Raw genomic sequence first — 21942 nt, 5'->3', positions numbered from 1 at the left:
GAGTATTTGAATCCACAAGTAGCTACGAGCAACTTTGTCCTGGCTTGTATGAAAGTCGGAAAATGTCAAAAAGAAAAAGATGGTGGCTTTTTCATATCTGTTCTTTTATTTTTAGTTCGTTGGCTCTTCTGTCCATTGTCCTCCTGCCTGGCTCTTGACCTGTGACTGTCTGAACGCACACATTAGACTTTCAGGCGGGGGATTTGTCCTGAGCCTCTGTGGAAGACCCACCCACCCCCATAAATAACTGCTCTAGAAACACATGAATGCAAAACTAAACCACAGCTTAAAGAGGAGCTCCAACTCAGTGCCATACTAATGTAAACGAAGTAATACTAAGACATGTTCTTATGGATTTGTCTTACCTTGAGATATGTAATTGGATTTCAGGATTAACTTCCTCATTCAATGTACTGGTGATTCTTTGCCTGGTCAGTACCTGGGTGGGAGACCTCCAGCGAACAATTAAGCTTGCTGCTGGAAGTGGTGTTAAGAGACTCTTAGGATCTTCCAGAGGTGTCTGTCCAATAGCACTAGTTGCCTTAGAGCTGGCTCAAACATTGCTCAAGAGTCTACCTTTCACAGATGCGCAAAGATGAATGATGGGGGTGCACGCTTCAAGGAGCCTTCCAACTGTAGGGACCGATTAGAGACGATCCGTAGCATGTGTTCATTTCCATATACGCCCCGTGTCTCAACGGTAGGACAGAGTCAAATACTGCCTCGACACGTAACAGCGTTATATTAAACCGCAGGACTTGAGGGCTGTTTTGTTTGAATGTTCAAGGCATTGGTAAGAGCGTAGGTCAAGGGCCATTGGTGCATCTCCTGTAACTGGAGTAAAAATGCTATTCAAAGTGCAGTGACTAAAATCGTCGTCCAGATGTCTCTGTTGTTGATTGCTTTCTGTCTAAGAACGTTCTGTTTTCATGTCTGAACGGGGAGACTTTATCATTCCAACTTGAAGCCACCCTTAAGTCCTCTGAGGTGTGTGTGTGTGTGCTTGCACGTATGGCGTAAAAGGTTTCTTAAACGGAGAGCGAACTTGAAAAAAGTTGCCTCCGCTGCCGCCGCCGCCTCGCACTCCCTGTTCGATTGTAGCAAGAAGGCAGCGGCCGTGGCGCTTGCTGTAGTCGTGGCCGAGTGGTTAAGGTGACGGACTTGAAATCCGTTGGGGTCTCCCCGCGCAGGTTCAAATCCTGCCGACTACGGCGTCCTTTGCATTTGGTTGTGTGCGTGCGTGTAAAAGGACCAGCGCCGTTTTGTTTTCGCTGGGACCTTTAACACTCTAAATCGCCTGGACCCACAGCCTGTGAAATCGATTCTTCAGCACCCACGATGGACGCTTTGCCGCTGGACACAGAGAACGATGCTTTTCTGCAACGAGCTTTCCAGCTGAATTTTCTCGGCAGCTCCGTACTGAACCTGTTCTCCATTGCAACATAGCGGAGGCTCGTCACGTCTATAGCAAGGCTGTGTAGGACCGCATACGCCACAGTGACTTGTACACAGACCACATGAAAGGCAAGCAAAATACACTTTTAAAATTCCAAAGACTCACAAGGTCAGAGAAACAGCGATGACCTGAACAGATCTGTTACAGAAGTCTAGGTTGACCTTTTTAGAGCTGTAATTGCATTTTTGTTTAATAGAAGATCAAATCTACTCGCATGTACCAGCACCTTACAGTTTATTGATGTTAATTCTGTTTAAGTAATAAGATTGCTAACGATGTTGGACTTTAGCCGGTGTTTTTTAGAACAAATTGCTTACACTTCTGTAAGGAATACGCAGTACGTGCCTTTGTCAGTCATTGCTCACCATACCTGTAACTTTCTTATCTAACTCACTTCCTCAAATGGTGAAGGTCCACAAACATAAATGAAAAAAAAACCCTTGTTGTAGATGAGGTGCACAAAAAAGCAGCCCCTGATAGTGTATAACACATTTATACTATTGCAGAGACACATGTAACATATATATATACTGTATATATGAAACAGAAATAGAAACAGAAACAGGAATCGCTTACTCACCTGGAGAATCTCTGTAGGAATATCTAGCATTTATCAATGGAAATAAAAGCTGCTTTAATACAGTGCATGTTCAAACTCAAACCCTCAGCTGCTGTTCTTGTTTGTTTTGGGACAAATTGCAACTGAGCATCGCATGAGCCGTTACGTACCCTTATCTGTTAGGGAATTTCAAGGGAGGAGTTAGGTCAGAATGGGTAGGCTGCAAAACAACAAGTAAAGATTTATTCCAAGATGAAACGTTGTGGCGGTTTTCTTATCCTTTCAGCATGGACTAAACTTTTACGTGTTCCTTATATGCTATATATGTATATATTAGCACCAATGTCGTTCTTAAAAACTAACATGAAATTGTCAGGGACATTCAGCTATATACAAAGACGAGACAGACAAAGTAATAATTCTGTATTAACGTGGCCTACATATTGACGCAATGATCAAACTGACTGACATGTTCTGATTCAGATCCCCTGCAGTTCATGCCAATTAGAACAATAGCAATGCTGAGTCCTCCCCACCCTACTGAGCACAAATTCAGCTGCTCTCCAGTTCTGTTCTGCATGTTTTTTCATTGCAATTGAGCTCGGAGCTGGAGATGATCTCCATACAGTTCTGTGTTCACCAGCCCGCACTTGCGTGCTAATTTACGGGTTGTGGCAAATGCTTTTCTATAGTTCATATACATGACGGCAACCTGTTACCTAGGAACCTGAGAGGTTTAAAAGCCTCACGAGCCAGGCAGGACTCGAACCTACAATCTTCTGATCCGAAGTCAGACGCGTTATCCATTACGCCACTGGCCCATAGAACATGCGCTTGCACTCCACCACAGAGAGCTCTACACTGCTACTAGTAGTACACTTCCCCATCTAAATTTTCACAGCAAGAAACTTGTGTTTCCTACTATTTTTGTCAGGTTTAAAATATCATCTCCTTAAAACAGAAAAAGTGTTGATGTGTTGTGCTGAAATTCCGATTGATTTTGAATTCAAAGAAAAAAGGTTTTCTTCCAAAACACCATGAAATTGTCACATCTTGCAGACAATAGGTGTATTCCATGTTGAAAAGAGAAGAAAGAAAACCATGGAGCCTTTTACAGGTGTGAGGCTTCTTCAGGTGTGAGAAGACCTCACAGTCGAAACGCTGTGTTTCCGTTCTTCTCTTTTCAGCATGCAATAAACCTAGTACTTGTTCCTTTGCAGCCGAGGCATGCTGACGTAGCTACCCAGCTGAACATCTTGCAGACTCTACAGTACTTCTCTCCTGTAGAAGTAAAGCAGGGCTTGCTGGGTGAGCTTTTGCTCCGGTAAATTAGGTCACGTGTCATGTTAAATCACTTCTTCTAAACACAACATTTGCTGGTGCTAGCTTTCCCCATGAAAAGAGACATTTCCCTTACAGTACATGACATATCGTTTTTATTCTATCAATAAGTATAGAAATTAAACAAAAGAAAAAATGGTGTCGCCAAAGAATGCACAGCTCTGTCGCCTTGGGGAGGTGTCAAGGGCATTGAGCTCCTTGGACATGAAAAGTGCCCGATAAATGCCATTTCTCATCATTTCTCTTGGCGTCAGTTCTGCTATTAAATGGGACGGAGGCAACGGGCTCAGAGAGCAGGTTAAGTGCACACCGAACGCAGATGTGTCCAAGTGTCTGTAAAAGCGCGGTGCTCCGCTGGCGCTGTTCCCTAGTGGCTTAAAGTGCCCGCCTAGTAAGCAGGCGATCCTGGGTCTGAATACCAGCGGTGCCTCTCTCCGTGTCTTGTTGTGCCGAATGTATCATTTCAGACAAACATGTACAGCTTGGTTCAGTTTAATGCAGGAATTCATTTCCTTTCTGGAATAACTTGTTTTTGAAGAAATCCATACAGCTTGTGAAAGATGAAATCCATTTCTTGGTTGTCAGTGGAAAAAGATTGCCGGCTGCAAGAAGCGCAAGTGATTGTTTTCTTTGACCATAAACCTGCAAATGTAGGGAGCACAAGCGGCCGTCAGTCTCTGTGGTGCAATCGGTTAGCGCGTTCGGCTGTTAACCGAAAGGTTGGTGGTTCAAGCCCACCCAGGGACGCATGTCTCCGTTTTTCCAATGTAAACATCATCACCGCTAAAGAAGATGGCGCAGAAGGCTCCACAGTCGAAACGTTGTGCTTCTTTTCTTCTCTTTTCAGCATGGAGTAAACCTTTGCTTGATCGTTTGCAGCCTACGCATGCTGACACAGCTACCTTTCTCTTAACGCGCCTCAATCATTATTCACCAAAACCATCAGCAGAATGTGTCGCCTTTGTGGTGATGTCACTCCTCTGCTTCACAAATGTCCTTAGTGACGGACCATTTCTTTCTGCCATTTTTCCGGAGCGGTTATTGATTGCTCCATCATTTCCCTCATACTTTCCATCCCTAGATTGAAAAAAAAAAACAGAAACAGGCTGACAGGACGACAATCAAATTGCAAAAACTCATCAAAGCACTCGATAGAGTATTTGAATCCACAAGTAGCTACGAGCAACTTTGTCCTGGCTTGCATGAAAGTCGGAAAATGTCAAAAAGAAAAAGATGGTGGCTTTTTCATATCTGTTCTTTTATTTTTAGTTCGTTGGCTCATCTGTCCATTGTCCTCCTGCCTGGCTCTTGACCTGTGACTGTTTGAACGCACACAGTAGACTTTCATGCAGGGGATTTGTCCTGAGCCTCTGTGAAGGACCCACCCACCCCCATAAATAACTGCTCTAGAAACACATGAATGCAAAACTAAACCACAGCTTAAAGAGGAGCTTGTCATGACCGCCAGGCAGTTAAGACCAACTCTTAAGCAATCTAAACAGCACCAGCAGAGGGTGATTATTAACAAACGCCGCCGCACGAGTTAACCCACCTGCACACACTCCACCGTGGGGTACGCATTGCTATTTTTACCATCTTTACTTGCTTCCCGCTGGTATTGAGTCTACTCCTTGAGAGCTCTACCTGGCGTTTTTTCCATTACCTCGTTTATTCTGGATATTGGACTCCCCTTCTGCCTTTTCGACTTTGGACCTCGCCTCTCACCTCGGACTGTTTGCCACCAGTGTTCTCCCTGGATTACGACTTACCTTACGCCTCTTGACCACGAAACAAAGCAAAGCAGAGCAAAACAAAATGAACAAACGAAAAGCCTCACGTCCCGCACTTGCGTGTAACGCCGTTACGTGCCCAAGCGGTATTGTACTTCATCTTAGCACTGCACCCCGGGGCGTACGGTATATGGGAACGAGCACACGCCACAAATCGTCTCGAATCACTCCCTACAGCTGTAAGGCACCTTGAAGCGTGCACCCCCAACATTTTTCTTTGCGCATCTGTGAAAGGTAAACTCTTGAGCAAACTCTGAACCAGCTCTAAGGAAACTAATCCGATTAGACGTTACTTTGACTCATCCTTTAAGGGAACCTTGTTAATTGGAGAAATCAATGATTTCGAATGAATTCTGTATGCGTTAAAAGACAGCTATACACAGAAAACATGCAGGACACTTCTCATGATGTTTCCCGAGCCGAAACACAGTGCGTTTTTCCAAGCCCTCTGACAAAGCCCGCCCACTGAAAACTGCAGCAGATCGTGTAAAGACGTTCAACTTTGTAACTACTGCACGCACAGGAAGCAGAATAAATTCCTCTTTTCAAACTGTCAAAGGTTTGCTTTGCGAACACTGCAGGACATCGCACAATCTCTTTTGAATGGGGACAAACGATTTCTTATGGGGCACAGTAAGTACAGACGTTTAAAAAGCTCCACTCATGCCGACGATGCAGCATGAAGAAGCGCAACCTAACGTTTGCATTCCTAGCAAATTCCTTTTATTTTTTGATAAATAAAGACAGTCTTGTTTAACAAACAACACACACAACATTTTACATTGTCAATTCAATTCAAATCAATGTATTTCTATATAGCACCTTTCACAACAAGGTTGTCCCAAGGCACTTAACAATGCAAGTTGTTAAGAGCCTTGTGTCTAATATGCCGCCTAGGTAACGTGCTGTCTCTTTGAGGCAGATGTTTAAATCCTCTGAGTTAAGTGCTGAAGTTATAGTAGTCCTATCAGTATTGTTGCCTCCGATCAACAGATCCTCATTTTTCTCAGAGTTGAGTAACAAAAAGTTTTCACACATCCAAGTATTTCCTTCCTTAATGCATTTAACTAAACTGATAATAGAAGAGTTGTCGTTTGGTGTAAACAAAATGTTTATTTGAGTGTCATCAGCATATGAATGAAAGTTCATATTATTTTTTCATATTATCCTACCTAGCAGCAGCATGTAGAGAGAGAGAGCAATATTGGTCCCAGCACTGATCTTCTGGTACCCCAAATTGAACTGGTGACATTGATGAAGCAGTACAATTATTAGATATTTGAACATAATGAAAACGATGAGTAAAATGTGAAGTAAACCACTGAAGGACGGTTCCAGATAAGCCAACCTCAAACTCAAGCCTGTGTAACAAAACAGAGAGGTCAACCGTGTCAAAGGCAGCTCTAAGATCTAGAAGCAAAGCACAAGCACTGTTGCATTCCCTGCATCAGTAGCTAAGAGAATATCATTTACGACTCTTGTTAATGCAGTTTCAGAAACTAGACTAAAATTTCTCAAGTATATTATTTGAATCCAGATATGATTGACGTTGGGCAACAACTATTCTCCCAAGACTTTTAGATTGAAATGGGACCTTTGAGACAGGCCTGTAGTTGTTAAGAACTTGTTGATCCAAATTTGACTTCTTAAGGAGCGGTCTAACAACCGCTACCTTAAATTGATCAGGTACAACGCCTGACGCAAGCGATGCATTCATCATACTAATTATAGGTCCTGCCAGTCCTTCGAGGGAATCTTTGACTAGCTGAGTGGGGATGGGATCTAGCGAACAGGTGGTTGACTTTGTCTTACGTCTGTGTTTATGAGTCCACCATAAGAAGAAATCTGAACAGGAGTGGTGATCATGCGAGGTCACCATGGAGGAAACCACTGCTCTCCCCCCAAAAAAAACCACCACTGCCCCTCTCAAGTTTGCTAAAGACCACATGGATGTTCCACAGCAACTCCTGGAACAATGTTCTGTGGACAGTGACAAAAGTTGAACATGTTGGTAAATGTGCACAACGTTATGTTTGGAGATAACAAAACACTGCATACCAACTCCAAAACCTCATCCCACCTGGGAAGCATAGCGGAGGCTGTACGGCTTGCAATCATCGAGGGACCGATGAATTCCAAGATGTATCAGGAAATTCTACAGCAGAATGTCAGGGTGTCTGCCTGTGATCTAAAACTCGAAAGACGCTGGGTCATGCAGCATGACAAAAACAAAGGAGTACATCAACAACAGAGTGGCTGAAACAATAGAAATTCCGTATTTTGGGATGGCCGAGTAAGAGTCCTGACCCCAATCCCATTGAAGTGCTGTGGCGTGATCTGAAGCAGGCCGTTCAGTGCAAGACATCTCCCAACTGTATGTGAGAGAAAAGCAGAGACGCTCACTGAGTAAGGTGGGGTTGCAGCTTTGCAAATCAAAAGGACATTTGTACGCTCAAAAAGGGACAGTAGCACCCCAGATGGGACTCGAACCCACAATCCCTGGCTTAGGAGGCCAGTGCCTTATCCATTAGGCCACTGGGGCACACTGGGTTGGGTCGATCACGCTGATGAAGAGCCAGTTTTTTTTTTCCTTTGCTTTTTCAAAGGGATCCCCAAAATTAGGAAAGTTAGGCAGCAGAAGGTTTACTGTGACCTGAGAAGGACCGGCATCCAATCACGGTGGTACACACACACACGCTCTCACTCATCTGAGCTACACGGCTACCAAGATGATCTCAGGTGCGCCGAGCTGGTACGGAACATATTGAACTGATCGACGGCGAATTGTCTCTCAGACAGGCTTTTCACCTCTGAGCTCCCTGACTGACAGTAATCAGCTAGGTAGTGAAACAGTCAGCTGCTTCTAAGCCTTAAACAGCTGCATCTCGGCGCTTCCACAGAGAGATGATTTGAAAGCCAAACATCGCCCATTGGGAACACCTTACTATCACTAGTTTAAGAGACTTTTAAGGTCTTGCAGAGGTGCCTGTCTAATAGCATGCGCTTTGCAAGCTATAGGTGTTTAGGCTGAGGCAGAATGCCTGTTAACAAAATGTTTTTCTAAAGGGGCCTCGCACTCTTTTCCAAGCAATGGTCACCATCCCCACCGAGTGTCACAATGTAGTCATGTCCTAGGACATCACCTGTTAGTCTCCATTTGTCTGCCACCAACACTTTAGGTTAAGGGGTCACAACCGCACCCCGGAGAGCAGAGGAGCCGTTGGCGTTCTGGCGGCGCAGATTGGGCTGAAGGTGGGGCGCTTGAATCTCGCTGTTGGAGGCCGTCTGAAACTGACCCAAGCCTTTCCCTTGAATTAAATGTAAATAAATAAATGAACCCCAGATGCACATGGAATCAATCACGTGTTTCCTTTGAGCCGTTTCAAAGACTGCTCCAGAGTTTACCTTGCACAGATGCGCAAAGATTAATGATGGGGGTGCACGCTTCCAGGCGCCTTACAACTGTAGGGACTGATTAGAGACAATTCGTAGCGTGTGTTCGTTTCCATATACGCCCCGTGTTGCAATGGTAGGATGAAGTCAAATACGGCTTGGACGCGTAACGGCATTCTATCCAACTGCAGGACTTGAGGGTTTTTTGTGCTTTGTTCTGTTTTCGTTGACATCGCATTCGTAAGAGCGTCAAAAAAAGGCAATTCCAGCATCTAACACGAATAAAAGGGCTATTGAAACTGCAGGGCTGCGCAGCTTCTAAAATCCTTGCACACAATTCTCCGTTATTGTTACTTCCTTCTTTCTGTCTAACAAAGTTCCCTTTTCCTGACCGGACGGGGAGACTTTATCATTCCAACTTGAAGCCAGCCTTAAGTCCTCTGAGGCGCATTTGTCTGCTAGCATGCATTTTGTGAAAGTTTTTTTTGTTGTTGTTAAACGGAAAGCGACTTTGAAAAAGGTTTCCGCCGCTGCCCGGCACTCTATGTTAGACTGCATCAAAAAGGCAGTGGCGGCGGCGGTGGCCGAGTGGTTAGGGCGATGGACTAGAAAGCCATCGGGGTCTCCCTGCGAAGCTTCAAGTCCTGCCGCCTACGGTGTCGTCGTGTGTCTGCGCAACAAAGGAAAAGCACCTGTTTCGCTTTTCCCGCAACTTTTAAAACGCGAATGATCTGGATTTCTACATGATTGGCTCTTAAAATGTGATCTGATCTTCATCTGACGCATAATAATAAATAAAGACAGTCTTGTTTAACAAACAACACACACAACATTTTACATTGTCAATTCAGTTCAAATCAATGTATTTCTATATAGCACCTTTCACAACAAGGTTGTCTCAAGGCACTTAACAATGCAAGTTGTTAAGAGCCTTGTGTCTAATATGCCACTTAGGTTACGTGCTGTCTCTTTGAGGCAAATGTTTAAATCCTCTGAGTTAAGTGCTGAAGTTATAGTAGTCCTATCAGTATTGTTGCCTCCGATCAACAGATCCTCAGTTTTCTCAGAGTTGAGTAACAAAAAGTTTTCACACATCCAAGTCTTTCCTTCATTAATGCATTTAACTAAAGTGATAATAGAAAAGTTGTCGTTTGGTGTGAACAAAATGTTTATTTGAGTGTCATCAGCATATGAATGAAAGTTCATATTATTTTTTCGTATTATCCTACCTAGCAGCAGAATGTAGAGAGAGAGAGCAATATTGGCCCCGGCACTGATCCGTCTGGTACCCCAAATTGAACTGGTGACGTTGATGAAGCAGTACAATTATTAGATATTTGAACATAATGAAAACGATGAGTAAAATGTGAAGTAAACCACTGAAGGACGGTTCCAGATAAGCCAACCTCAAACTCAAGCCTGTGTAACAAAACAGAGAGGTCAACCGTGTCAAAGGCAGCTCTAAGATCTAGAAGCACAAGCACTGTTGCATTCCCCACATCAGTAGCTAAGAGAATATCATTTACGACTCTCGTTAATGCAGTTTCAGAAAGCAGACTGAAATTTCTCAAGTATATTATTTGAATCCAGATACGATTGACATTGGGCAACAACTATTCTCTCAAAACTTTTAGATTGAAATGGGACCTTTGAGACAGGCCTGTAGTTGTTAAGAACTTGTGGATCCAAATTTGACTTCTTAAGGAGCGGTCTAACAACCGCTACCTTAAATTGATCAGGTACAACGCCTGACGCAAGCGATGCATTCATCATACTAATTATAGGTCCTGCCAGTCCTTCAGGGGAATCTTTGACTAGCTGAGTGGGGATGGGATCTAGCGAACAGGTGGTTGACTTTGTCTTACGTCTGTGCTCATGAGTCCACCATAAGAAGAAATCTGAACAGGAGTGGTGATCATGCGAGGTCACCACGGAGGAAACTACTGCTCTCCCCCCCAAAAAAAACACCACTGCCCCTCTCAAGTTTGCTAAAGACCACATGGATGTTCCACAGCAACTCCTGGAACAATGTTCTGTGGACAGACGTGACAAAAGTTGAACTTGTTGGTAAATGTGCACAGCATTATGTTTGGAGATAACAAAACTCTGCATACCAACTCCAAAACCTCATCCCACCTGGGAAGCATGGCGGATGCTGAGGTTTGTTGGATGTTGAGGTTTTTGTCAATAAAGGAGGTTCCACTAGCTCCTTAATATAAGGGTTCACGTACTTTTTCCATCAATGACCTTGATTGTTTAAACCATTTGGTCAATAAAGAAACAGCAATGTCAAATGTTGGGCGTGTGTTGTTTGTGAAATCAGACTCTCTTTATTAATTATTATGACTTAGATAAAGATAAGATCACATGTTAGGAGCCATTCATGCAGAAATCCACATCATTCCGAAGGGCTGTTTACAAAAGTTTTTCTCCCAACTGAGAGAAAAGCAGAGACGCTCACTGAGTAAGGTGGGGTTGCAGCTTCACAAATCACAAGGACATTTGTACACTCAAAAAGGGACAGGAGCACCCCAGATGGGACTCAAACCCACAATCCCTGGCTTAGGAAGCCAGTGCCTTATCCATTAGGCCACTGGGGCACACTGAGTGGGGTTGATCACGCTGATGAAGAGCCAGTTTTTTTTTCCTTTGCTTTTTCAAATGGATCCCCAAAATTAGGGAAGTTAGGCAGCAGAAGGTTTACTGTGACCTGAGAAGGACCGGCATCCAATCACGGTGATACACACACACACGCTCTCACTCATCTGAGCTACACGGCTACCAAGATGATCTCAGGTGCGCCGAGCTGGTACGGAACATATTGAACTGATCGACGGCGAATTGTCTCTCAGACAGGCTTTTCACCTCTGAGCTCCCTGACTAACAGTGATCAGCTAGGTAGTGAAACAGTCAGCTGCTTCTAAGCCTTAAACAGTTGCATCTCGGCGCTTCCACGGAGAGATGATTTGAAAGCCGAACATCGCCCATTGGGAACACCTTACTATCACTAGTTTAAGAGACTCTTAAGGTCTTGCAGAGGTGCCTGTCTAATAGCATGCGCTTTGCAAGCTATAGGTGTTTAGGCTGAGGCAGAATGCCTGTTAACAAAATGTTTTTCTAAAGGGGCCTCGCACTCTTTTCCAAGCAATGGTCACCATCCCCACCGAGTGTCACAACGTAGTCATGTCCTAGGATGTCACCTGTTAGTCTCCATTTGTCTGCCACCAACACTTTAGGTTACGGGGTCACAACCGCACCCCGGAGAGCAGAGGAGCCGTTGTCGTTCTGGCGGCGCAGATTGGGCTGAAGGTGGGGCGCTTGAATCTCGCTGTTGGAGGCCGTCTGAAACTGACCCAAGCCTTTCCCTTGAATTAAATGTAAATAAATAAATGAACCCCAGATGCACATGGAATCAATCACGTGTTTCCTTTGAGCCGTTTCAAAGACTGCTCCAGAGTTTACCTTGCACAGATGCGCAAAGATTAATGATGGGGGTGCACGCTTCCAGGCGCCTTACAACTGTAGGGACTGATTAGAGACAATTCGTAGCGTGTGTTCGTTTCCATATACGCCCCGTGTTGCAATGGTAGGATGAAGTCAAATACGGCTTGGACGCGCAAGCGATGCATTCATCATACTAATTATAGGTCCTGCCAGTCCTTCGAGGGAATCTTTGACTAGCTGAGTGGGGATGGGATCTAGCGAACAGGTGGTTGACTTTGTCTTACGTCTGTGTCCATGAGTCCACCATAAGAAGAAATCTGAACAGGAGCGGTGATCATGCGAGGTCACCACGGAGGAAACCACTGCTCTCCCCCCAAAAAAAACCACCACTGCCCCTCTCAAGTTTGCTAAAGACCACATGGATGTTCCACAGCAACTCCTGGAACAATGTTCTGTGGACAGACATGACAAAAGTTGAACTTGTTGGTAAATGTGCACAGCGTTATGTTTGGAGATAACAAAACACTGCATACCAACTCCAAAACCTCATCCCACCTGGGAAACATGGCGGAGGCTGTACGGCTTGCAATCATCGAGGGACCGATGAATTCCAAGATGTATCAGGAAATTCTACAGCAGAATGTCAGGGTGTCTGCCTGTGATCTAAAACTCGAAAGAGGCTGGGTCATGCAGCATGACAAAAACAAAGGAGTACATCAACAACAGAGTGGCTGAAACAGAAGAAATTCCGTATTTTGGGATGGCCAAGTAAGAGTCCTGACCCCAATCCCATTGAAGTGCTGTGGCGTGATCTGAAGCAGGCCGTTCAGCGCAAGACATCCCAAAAATATACATGAACTGAAACAGTTTTGCATAGAGGAATAGGCCAAAATACCTCCTAACCGCTGCTCAGGTCTGACCAGCCGCTACAGAAAGTGGGGATTGAGGTTTTTGTCATAAAGGAGGTTCCACTAGCTCCTTAATATAAGGGTTCACGTACTTTTTCCATCAATGACCTTGATTGTTTAAACCATTTGGTCAATAAAGAAACAGCAATGTCAAATGTTGGGCGTGTGTTGTTTGTTAAATCAGACTCTCTTTATTAATTATTATGACTTAGATAAAGATAAGATCACATGTTAGGAGCCATTCATGCAGAAATCCACATCATTCCGAAGGGCTGTTTACAAAAGTTTTTCTCCCAACTGTATGTGAGAGAAAAGAAGAGACGCTCACTGAGTAAGGTGGGGTTGTAGCTTTGCAAATCAAAAGGACATTTGTACGCTCAAAATGCACTCTCGCACTCTTTTCCAAGCAATGGTCACCATCCCCACCGAGTGTCACAATGTAGTCATGTCCTAGGACATCACCTGTTAGTCTCCATTTGTCTGCCACCAACACTTTAGGTTACGGGGTCACAACCGCACCCCAAAGACCAGAGGAGCCGTTGTCGTTCTGGCGGCGCAGATTGGGCTGAAGGTGGGGCGCTTGAATCTCGCTGTTGGAGGCCGTCTGAAACTGACCCAAGCCTTTCCCTTGAATTAAATGTAAATAAGAAATGAACCCCAGATGCATATGGAATCAATCACGTGTTTCCTTTGAGCCGTTTCAGAGACTGCTCCAGAGTTTACCTTGCACAGATGCGCAAAGATTAATGATGGGGGTGCACGCTTCCAGGCGTCTTACAACTGTAGGGACTGATTAGAGACAATTCGTAGCTTGTGCTCATTTCCCTCTATTCCCCGTGTTGCAGTGGTAGGATGACGTAAATTCCTGCTTCGACACGTAACGGCATTATAATCAAGTGCAGGAGCTGAGGGCTTTAGTTTTGTTTCGTTTTCCATGGCGTTCGTAAGCGCGCAAATCAAAGGCAATTCCTGCGTCTAACACGAATGTAAATGCTTTTGAAAGTGCAGTGTGGTGCAGCTTGTAAAATCCTTGTCCACATTTTTGGTTTGTTGATGTTTTTTCTGTCTGCCAAAGTTGCATTTTGACATCCGGACTGGGGGACTTTATCATTTGAACGTGAAGCCAGCCTTAAACCCTCTGAGGCGTGTCTGTCTGCCGGCACGAATCTTGTGAAAGGTATTTTTTTTTAACGGAGAGCAACTTTAAAAAGGTTTCCGCAGCCAAATCGCAGTCCGTGTTTGATTATAGGAGGAATGCGGCGGCGGCGAGCTCGCATTTGTCGTGCTCGAGTGGTTAAGGCGATGGGCTCGAAATGCGTTGGGGCTTCCCCGCGCAGGTGCGAAACCTGCCGACTCCGGCGTCTGCCGCACGTCGCCTTGTGCCTGCGCGGCAGAGGCGAAGTGCCGCTTTTCCTTTCCTGGTACTATAACAACGCGAAATCGCTTGGACCCGCTGCCATGGAAATCAATTCTTCAGATAACTACACATTTTGCGTTCGCACCTCTGGTGCTCTACTTATGCCTTTGAAAACCTAATGAATAAAGCTGAAAGAACCGACACGATATGTAGGTGCTGGTAAAGCACGCAGTAAAGAACTGTTAACAGCAAGGGTTTCAGTGGGTTAACTGAGGAGAAGGCGTGATCGCTAATTGTTGACTTTTTATTTGGTGTTAGAAACACTCTTACTGTGCATGACGTGCAACAAATGTAGCCACAGAAATCGCATCACGCTTTCATGTATGCTATTGCAGACACCAACGTTGCCTAGATAGAAAACCGAAAAAGCCGTGGGTTTGCTTGCTGGTCTGAAGGATCTCTCTTCGAATCTCTATCATTTGTCAATGGAAGTAAAAGGCGCTGCAATCTCATACGTTCAGAATCAAACCCGCAGCTGTTGTTCGACTTTTTTTTCTTGACTAATTACAACTGAGTGTCGCATGAGCAGTTACATAAACTTGTCTGGTATATTTGAACACAAATGCCGTTCTTCAATTAAAACTAACAGTACATTGTCAGGGACATTCAGTTCTATACAAACAAGAGACAGACAAGAGAATATTTCTACCGTTCATGTGGACTACGTGTTGACTTACTGATCGGAATAATTGAAAGGTTCGGGCTCATAGCCGATGCAGTGCGTGCTAATTAGAACAGCAACGCTAAGCTCTCAGCACCGTACTGAGCCCAGGTGTTTTTCTAAAGCTGTCAGGTGCAGTTCATTTACATGAAGGAAATATCTTACTGGGTACGATTACAATGCAGTAAGTAGCACAGACTACTTAGGGAGTAGCCCGATGTGTTTAAAAACGACCCGAGCCAGGCAGGAGTCGAACCTGCAATCTCCTGATCCGTAGTCAGACGCGTTATCCATTGCGCCACTGGCCCTGGTGTGACACTGCAGGACTGTAACCCAGTGAGATGAGCACTGCACCTAGTAAAATATTACCCCCGGTCCATTCTTTTCCAAAAGTGAGAAACACCTGTTTTCTACATTTTGTCTGTTTTAAAACCATATCTCTTTAAACCAAACCAAGAGTTTGTCTTTTGCACTGATATTCTGATTCATTTCGATTTCAAAGAAAAAAAAAACATTATCTTCCAAAGCATCATAAAATTGTCCATTCTTCCAGACTCTACTTCTCTCTTGTAGTAGTACAGCAGACCTTTCCAGGTGAGCAGATCACAGAGTCCGAAATATGCTTCCTCCATCAAGCAAAGTACCTGAACATGACTCTGTCTTCATAAAAGCGCCCCTGTAATAAAGAAATTAAATCCGAAATCAAGAGGGCAGTTGCCTACTGAAGTTCAAGAAGTCATCAATTTTAACCCAGCAACACATTAAAGGCTGCATCTATACAAGTACGATTCTAGAAATGCTCACCAGATTACGTTTTAAGAAGGAACTGTGCCTCAGGTTCCGCCGAGATCTTAACTCGGATGGCAGGATTCAGAGTCCGGAGTGTGGACTGATGGCGCACGGAGGGTCCATATACTGTGGATCCCTCAGTGATCTTCCGCGTGTTCAAACCGCCAGCGTGTGACTCCCCTGTCCCTGTGACCTCATTGCTCTGCTCTCGCCTCTGTGCAGCTGAGCCCGACTCATGGTAAAGTGGAAAAAAATATGCCCTCATCGTGGGATTTACTCTGGATCGAGGATAGATGTCACTTTTTTATCGTTGAACAGGATGTATGTGATGTGGCGACTAGGTTCAATATTGTATCCTTTTAAAAGATTAAGGACTGGGGTGAGCGTGATTTACCACCCTTTCAGCTAAGAACCCGACATGAGCACCGTTTAAGCTGCATAGACTCGGTCGTTTAACTCTTCTCCATTAGCAGGGTTAAGGTTAAAGAAAAAAAACATTGCTGACTTCTTTTTTTTTGCCAGCCGCTAGCGCTGATTAGCAATGTTTGTATTTCATGTTTTGCAAGTTCCATCCATTTTAAGAAAAACAAGTCGCGTTAAAGACAGGAAATGAATACTTGCATTTAATTAAGTCTAGCCGTAGGCGGTTGTCTGTAAGGACCAGTTCTGTTCGAGAAGACAGAACAAAGAAGGCACCACTGGGATTCGGACTCAGGATCTCCTGTTTAAGAGACAAGCGCTTTAACCAACTAAGCAACGGCGCCCCGGTAGTGTTGTCCTTTTGCAGCCACTTGGACACACCACTCAGACACATCTGCATTCGGTGTGTGCTCCGCCTGCTCGCTGAGCAAGTTGCCACCTTTACATACAATAGCAACATCGACACCAAGAGAAAGGATGACAAATGGCTTTTATCTGGAACTTTTCATGTCCAAGGAGCTCAATGTGCTTTCTGTGTACAACAGGGCCACTGAACTCCACAATGGCCACTGAACCACAGCAGTGGCTTGCTGGCTTGACATCTCCCAAGGAAAATGTTGAAATCGCATGTGGAACAGGAAAAGGACCCTTGAGTACGAGGGAAAAAAAAGAAAAAGATCATCTGGAGCGCGCCAACCCATGTCTGGACAGCCCAGTTTCATCTACGAGGTGGCCGAGTGGTTAAGGCGATGGACTGCTAATCCATTGTGCTCTGCACGCATGGGTTCGAATCCCATCCTCGTCGCTCTCTACATTTGACGTTGGCTCTCCTTTTGTTTGCTCCAGTACTAGAGCCTTACATTTTCTAGCGGTGGCTGAACATGGTATAGTAGGCTAACGTTGGTATCGAGCAGTGGTAGTAACAGTATTTACGTGCCGCTGCTGCCAAGTGGCTCTGGGTTGAGACCGCGTTTTCACTTACTTGCAGCACAAACGGAGAAAGCGATTTTTGACAGTCTCTCGAGAGACTGCGCTAGGTGTTTAGGGATAGACTTTGTCAGTTCCCCCTGGGATGATGGCCTTTCAAATAGTTTGTGATTCCTCTAGACGTTTATACAGTAGAAGCCTGCTTCGTGGCTTAAATCCAAGCTAAGGAAACGAGTTAGAGGTCTGATGCAGAACTGCGAATTCAATGAAGGGGAACACTACAGTACATTGCACTGTATGTGTGAGGAAAGCTGCCCCCTACTGTTCCTTGTCGACCGAACAGAGGACTGTAAAGGATACCGCCAAGAAACTTTAGGATGCTGGTTGGAATCCAGCTCCAAAGAAGCCCCTTTGGGTGTTATGTAATCAAAAAGTAAGAACAGAGAATCTCCCTTTGATCAAAAGCGCAACAGAACTGTTTTCCGTGGAGCAGGTTTCAGACCCGTAGACCTGTTTTATTTGTAGGGCAGGGCGCATTCCCAAACGCGAATCTCCTGTTTTAGAAATGCTTTGGGTGGCGTGAAGTGAAAATAAGAAGTGGGCTCCAGATGCACATGGAAGCAATCAAGTGTTTCATCCGAGCTGTTTCAAAGACTGCTCAACAGCTTTCCTTTTACAGAGGCCCAACGATTAATGATGGGGGTGCACCCTTCAATGTGCCTTACGACTCTAGGGAGTGATTGAGACGATTCGTAGCGTGTGTTCATTTCCCTCTATTCCCCATGTTGCAGTGGTAAGATGACGTAAAATCCTGCTTCGACACGTAACGGCGTTATAATCAAGTACAGGAGCTGAGGGCTTTTGTTTTGTTTCGTTTTCTATGGCGTTCGTAAGCGCGCAAAACAAAGACAATTCCTGCGTCTAACACGAATGTAAATGCTTTTGAAAGTGCAGTGTGGTGCAGCTTGTAAAATCCTTGTCCACATTTGTGGTTTGTTGATGTTTTTTCTGTCTGCCAAAGTTGCATTTTGACATCCGGACGGGGAGACTTTATCATTTGAACGTGAAGCCAGCCTTAAACCCTCTGAGGCGTGTCTGTCTGCCGGCATGTATCTTGTGAAAGGTTTTTTTTTTAACAGAGAGCGACTTTAAAAAGGTTTCCGCAGCCACCTCGCACTCCGTGTTAGATTATAGGAGGAATGCAGCGGCGGCGAGCTCGCTGTAGTCGTGGCCGAGTAGTTAAGGCGATGGATTTGAAATCCATTGGGGACTCCCCGCTCAGGTTCGAATCCTGCCGACTACGGCGTCTGCCGCACGTCACCTTGTGCCTGTGCGGCAAAGGCGAAGTGCCGCTTCTCCTTTCCTGGTACTATAAAAATGCTACATCGCTTGGTCCTGCTTCCATGGAAAGCAGTTCTTCAGGTAATTCTACTCTCTTACCAAAGCTGTTAGGTTCCTTTCCGTGGTGAGATGGGTTGTCATGCAACGCTGCCACATAGTGCCGACAGACAAGTGTGTTGCGGGAGAAGAGAAAAGTGTTTGAAGATTTAAGAGTGTCTTAGGTGGAGCCAAAATCAAGTGTCACAAATGCAAGTGGGAAGATTTCCAATGTTTAATATGGTCAAAATAAGCGGAAGTTACCAGCTGGTCCGGCACAGTCTGCCATGCTTTTGTCATATACTGTAAAGTGGTGTGGAACTGGGTGTCGAACTGGAGCCTCACCATTTGCATATGTGAGGCTCCAGTTATACATCGAGTGTCACATTAAATGACAAAAATGAAGAGAGTTAAAGCACCTGGAGAGGTTTTCTTACAACTTTTGAGCTGACACAGTTTTGGAAAATGTTTCCTTCACGGTGCACTGAACAACATAGGCAGCCAAGAGTCTCCAAAACAAAACAGAATGGACAGATAGGAGAAAATTCCCACTCGTCCTGAAGTTCCCAAAATCCAGCACTGAGCGTAAACAAAGTGTCTAAGTAGCGTGGGAATGCTAACCCTAACCCTAGCTGGAGTTTGAGCAATCCGGCACTGAGCGTAAGAAGATGAGTCAAAGTAACGTCTAATCGGATTAGTTTCCTTAGAGCTGGTTCAGAGTTTGCTCAAGAGTTTACCTTTCACAGATGCGCAAAGAAGAATGTTGGGGGTGCACGCTTCAAGGCGCCTTACAGCTGTAGGGAGTGATTCGAGACGATTCGTGGCGTGTGCTCGTTCCCATATACCGTACGACCCGGGGTGCAGTGCTAGGATGACGTACAATACCGCTTGGGCACGTAACGGGGTTATATGCAAGTGCAGGACGTGAGGGTTTTCGTTTGTTCGTTTTGTTTTGCTCTGCTTTGCTTTGTTTTGCTTTCCATCGCGTTGGTAAGAGCGTAAATAAAAAGGCGATTCCTGTGTCTACCACTAATGTAAGAGCTATTTCAAGTGCGACGTGGTGCGGCTTTTCAAATGCTTGTGGGCATTTCTCTGTTGTTGATTCTTTTTTTGTGTGTAACAAAGTGGCATTTTCATGTCCGGACGGGGAGACTTTATCATTCCGACATGAAGCCACCCTTAAGTCCTCTGAGGCGTGTCTGTCTGCAAGGCTTGTATTTTGGAAATGTTTTTTTGAAACGGAGAACGACTTTGAAATAGGCTTCCGCCGGCGCCTCGCGATCCAGGTAAGATTGTAGCAAGAACGCAGCGGCAGTGGGGCTTGCTGTAGTCGTGGCTGAGTGGTTAAGGCAATGGACTAGAAATCCATTGGGGTCTCCCCGCACAGGTTCCAATCCTGCCGACTACGTTGTCCGCTTTCAGTCGGTGTGTTTCGGCACAAGCAAAGAAGCGCGCCTCTTTGCTGTTCCTGGTGGTTTTAAAACGCCCAATCGCTTGTACCCGCTGCCTTAGAAATAAGTTCTTCAGCGTCCGCAAATGGCATTTTGCAGCTGGAAGCAGATGTCGACGCGTTTTGCACAGAGCACCAAAAAAGCGTCTTTTTTGAAGGCCCAGGCACTGAGCATTGGTGGTTCAGTGGTAGAATTCTCACCTGCCACGCGGGAGGCTCGGGTTCGATTCCCGGCCAATGCAGTGGCTTTTGCAGCGAGCGGCTCCATCACTTGCATCCCCTTGCAACTCGCAACTGAAAACCCACTGAAGCTAAGCAGGTGTGAGCCAGGTCAGTACCTGGATGAGGATGAGCTACAGGGAAAAACAAAGCTTCCAGCTGGAAGCGGTGTTAATGGTGCCGGCGGGGGGGCGCTCACCCTGAGGTCTGTGCGGGTCCCAATGCCCCAGTATAGTGACGGAGATGCTGTGTTGTAAAAGGGCGCTGTCTTTTGGATGAGATGTAAAACCGAGGTCACAGCGCTCTGTGGTCATTCAAAATGACCACCAAAACCTTTGACAAAAGCTCTTGGTAATTGATGGTCTTCAATAATGCTTCTCCTTTAGGTACATTTTAAATCAGCTGAAAAATGCTGTGAAATGGGGGGGCACTTCAGGCCAGTGTAGGATTTGGGTTACAAGAACCATGAAACTGCACGAGAAAGCCCGTACACTGATTACACGGCTTTCTATTCAAAGGAGGACAAAAGAAATTCCCTGAGTTTGATTTTTTGCAGCACAGAGAGGAGCACTGTCGTGAGGCTGGTTAGCTCAGTTGGTTAGAGCGTGGTGCTAATAACGCCAAGGTCGCGGGTTTGAGCCCTGTACGGGCCAGGTCTAGGTCCAGGTCCCTGTTTGTGAAACAGGCAAATGACTGTCTCAGGGGCCCATTCCTCATTCTCAAGACACATGTATGCAGTATGTACACCGTGCATTGAGCAATAGGGACTGAATACACCACAGGTAAGGTTAGAAGTCATTCTGAGGTGCCACAGGTGAGGGATACAGCTAGGCATCCGAAATGTAGGGTTTGAGACCCTTCAGGAGTACTGCATCCTTTGAGACAGACCCGTGCATGTTAAACAAATGATCATTTCTTTCGGCATTAGGGACTAAATATACTAAACATATGATGCTAAAATGTTATTTTCACATATATTAATGTAATAAATGATTGCTTATGCTTTAGAAACAAATCTAATTAAAATAAAAGCTTAAGTTTTGTATTTATCTTGTACCATAGAACATGATTTTCTTTGTATTTCAAGCCCACAAAGTGTCCAAATGACGCACTACATGATATAAGGAAGATTATCACATGCATATCGGTATTATCTTTCTTATGAAAATGCATTCCTTTCATTACCTTTTACTTTTTAAAATGAACTCAAATTGAGTATAATGTAATAATTTAAGTAGAATAGATTCTAATAATATAATGATCCAGTGTTTTGCACTACTTCACTGCTTCACTGCTCTATGCCATCTGGAAATAAATCCTCAGACTGCTTACTGCCCTGGGCATGTACCAATAAATTAAAGGAGCACATCTGTTTATCACTGCGTTGAAGCAGGAGACACACAGTCTCTGCAAACACATCCTAGATACAGTGTTCCAGCACCTTTGACCTCATCCAGAACGTATCATTTCTTGAAAGGGATTGCTGTCCGAATGCACATCTGAATCCCAAGCAGAATCTCTAGTAAAATACGATCATTTGTGAAACAGGCAAATGACTGTCTCAGGGGCCCATTCCTCATTGTCAGACACATGTATGGAATGCTTTCACCGTGCATTGAGCAATAGGGATTAAAAACACCGCAGGTAAGGTTAGATGTCATGTTCTATGATCATTTCTTTCAGCATTAGGGACTAAATATACTAAACGTATGATGCTAAAATGTTATTTTTACATATATTAATGTAATAAATGATTGCTTATGCTTTATAAACAAATCTAATTAAAATAAA

At 44.8% G+C, this 21942-nt stretch overlaps 8 non-coding genes across 8 annotated transcripts; 4 read left to right on the top strand and 4 right to left on the bottom strand.

Annotated features, from left to right (window-relative positions):
- The first annotated feature begins 1129 nt into the window (after positions 1-1129).
- trnas-uga (transfer RNA serine (anticodon UGA)) lies at positions 1130-1211 on the top strand. The gene has a single exon. It is a non-coding gene; the product is annotated as a tRNA-Ser (tRNA).
- Positions 1212-2763: 1552 nt separating this feature from the next.
- Positions 2764-2836, bottom strand: trnar-ucg (transfer RNA arginine (anticodon UCG)). The gene has a single exon. It is a non-coding gene; the product is annotated as a tRNA-Arg (tRNA).
- Positions 2837-4029: 1193 nt separating this feature from the next.
- Positions 4030-4103, top strand: trnan-guu (transfer RNA asparagine (anticodon GUU)). Its single transcript has one exon. It is a non-coding gene; the product is annotated as a tRNA-Asn (tRNA).
- Positions 4104-7615: 3512 nt separating this feature from the next.
- trnar-ccu (transfer RNA arginine (anticodon CCU)) lies at positions 7616-7688 on the bottom strand. The gene has a single exon. It is a non-coding gene; the product is annotated as a tRNA-Arg (tRNA).
- A 3378-nt stretch (positions 7689-11066) lies between these two features.
- On the bottom strand, positions 11067-11139 carry trnar-ccu (transfer RNA arginine (anticodon CCU)). The gene has a single exon. It is a non-coding gene; the product is annotated as a tRNA-Arg (tRNA).
- A 4065-nt stretch (positions 11140-15204) lies between these two features.
- On the bottom strand, positions 15205-15277 carry trnar-acg (transfer RNA arginine (anticodon ACG)). Its single transcript has one exon. It is a non-coding gene; the product is annotated as a tRNA-Arg (tRNA).
- Positions 15278-16901: 1624 nt separating this feature from the next.
- trnas-gcu (transfer RNA serine (anticodon GCU)) lies at positions 16902-16983 on the top strand. The gene has a single exon. It is a non-coding gene; the product is annotated as a tRNA-Ser (tRNA).
- Positions 16984-18326: 1343 nt separating this feature from the next.
- trnas-uga (transfer RNA serine (anticodon UGA)) lies at positions 18327-18408 on the top strand. Its single transcript has one exon. It is a non-coding gene; the product is annotated as a tRNA-Ser (tRNA).
- Positions 18409-21942: the final 3534 nt, after the last annotated feature.

Source organism: Lepisosteus oculatus, unplaced genomic scaffold (assembly GCF_040954835.1).
Source record: "Lepisosteus oculatus isolate fLepOcu1 unplaced genomic scaffold, fLepOcu1.hap2 HAP2_SCAFFOLD_48, whole genome shotgun sequence".
NCBI lineage: Eukaryota > Metazoa > Chordata > Actinopteri > Semionotiformes > Lepisosteidae > Lepisosteus > Lepisosteus oculatus.
This window is presented reverse-complemented; position numbering and strand designations above follow the sequence as displayed.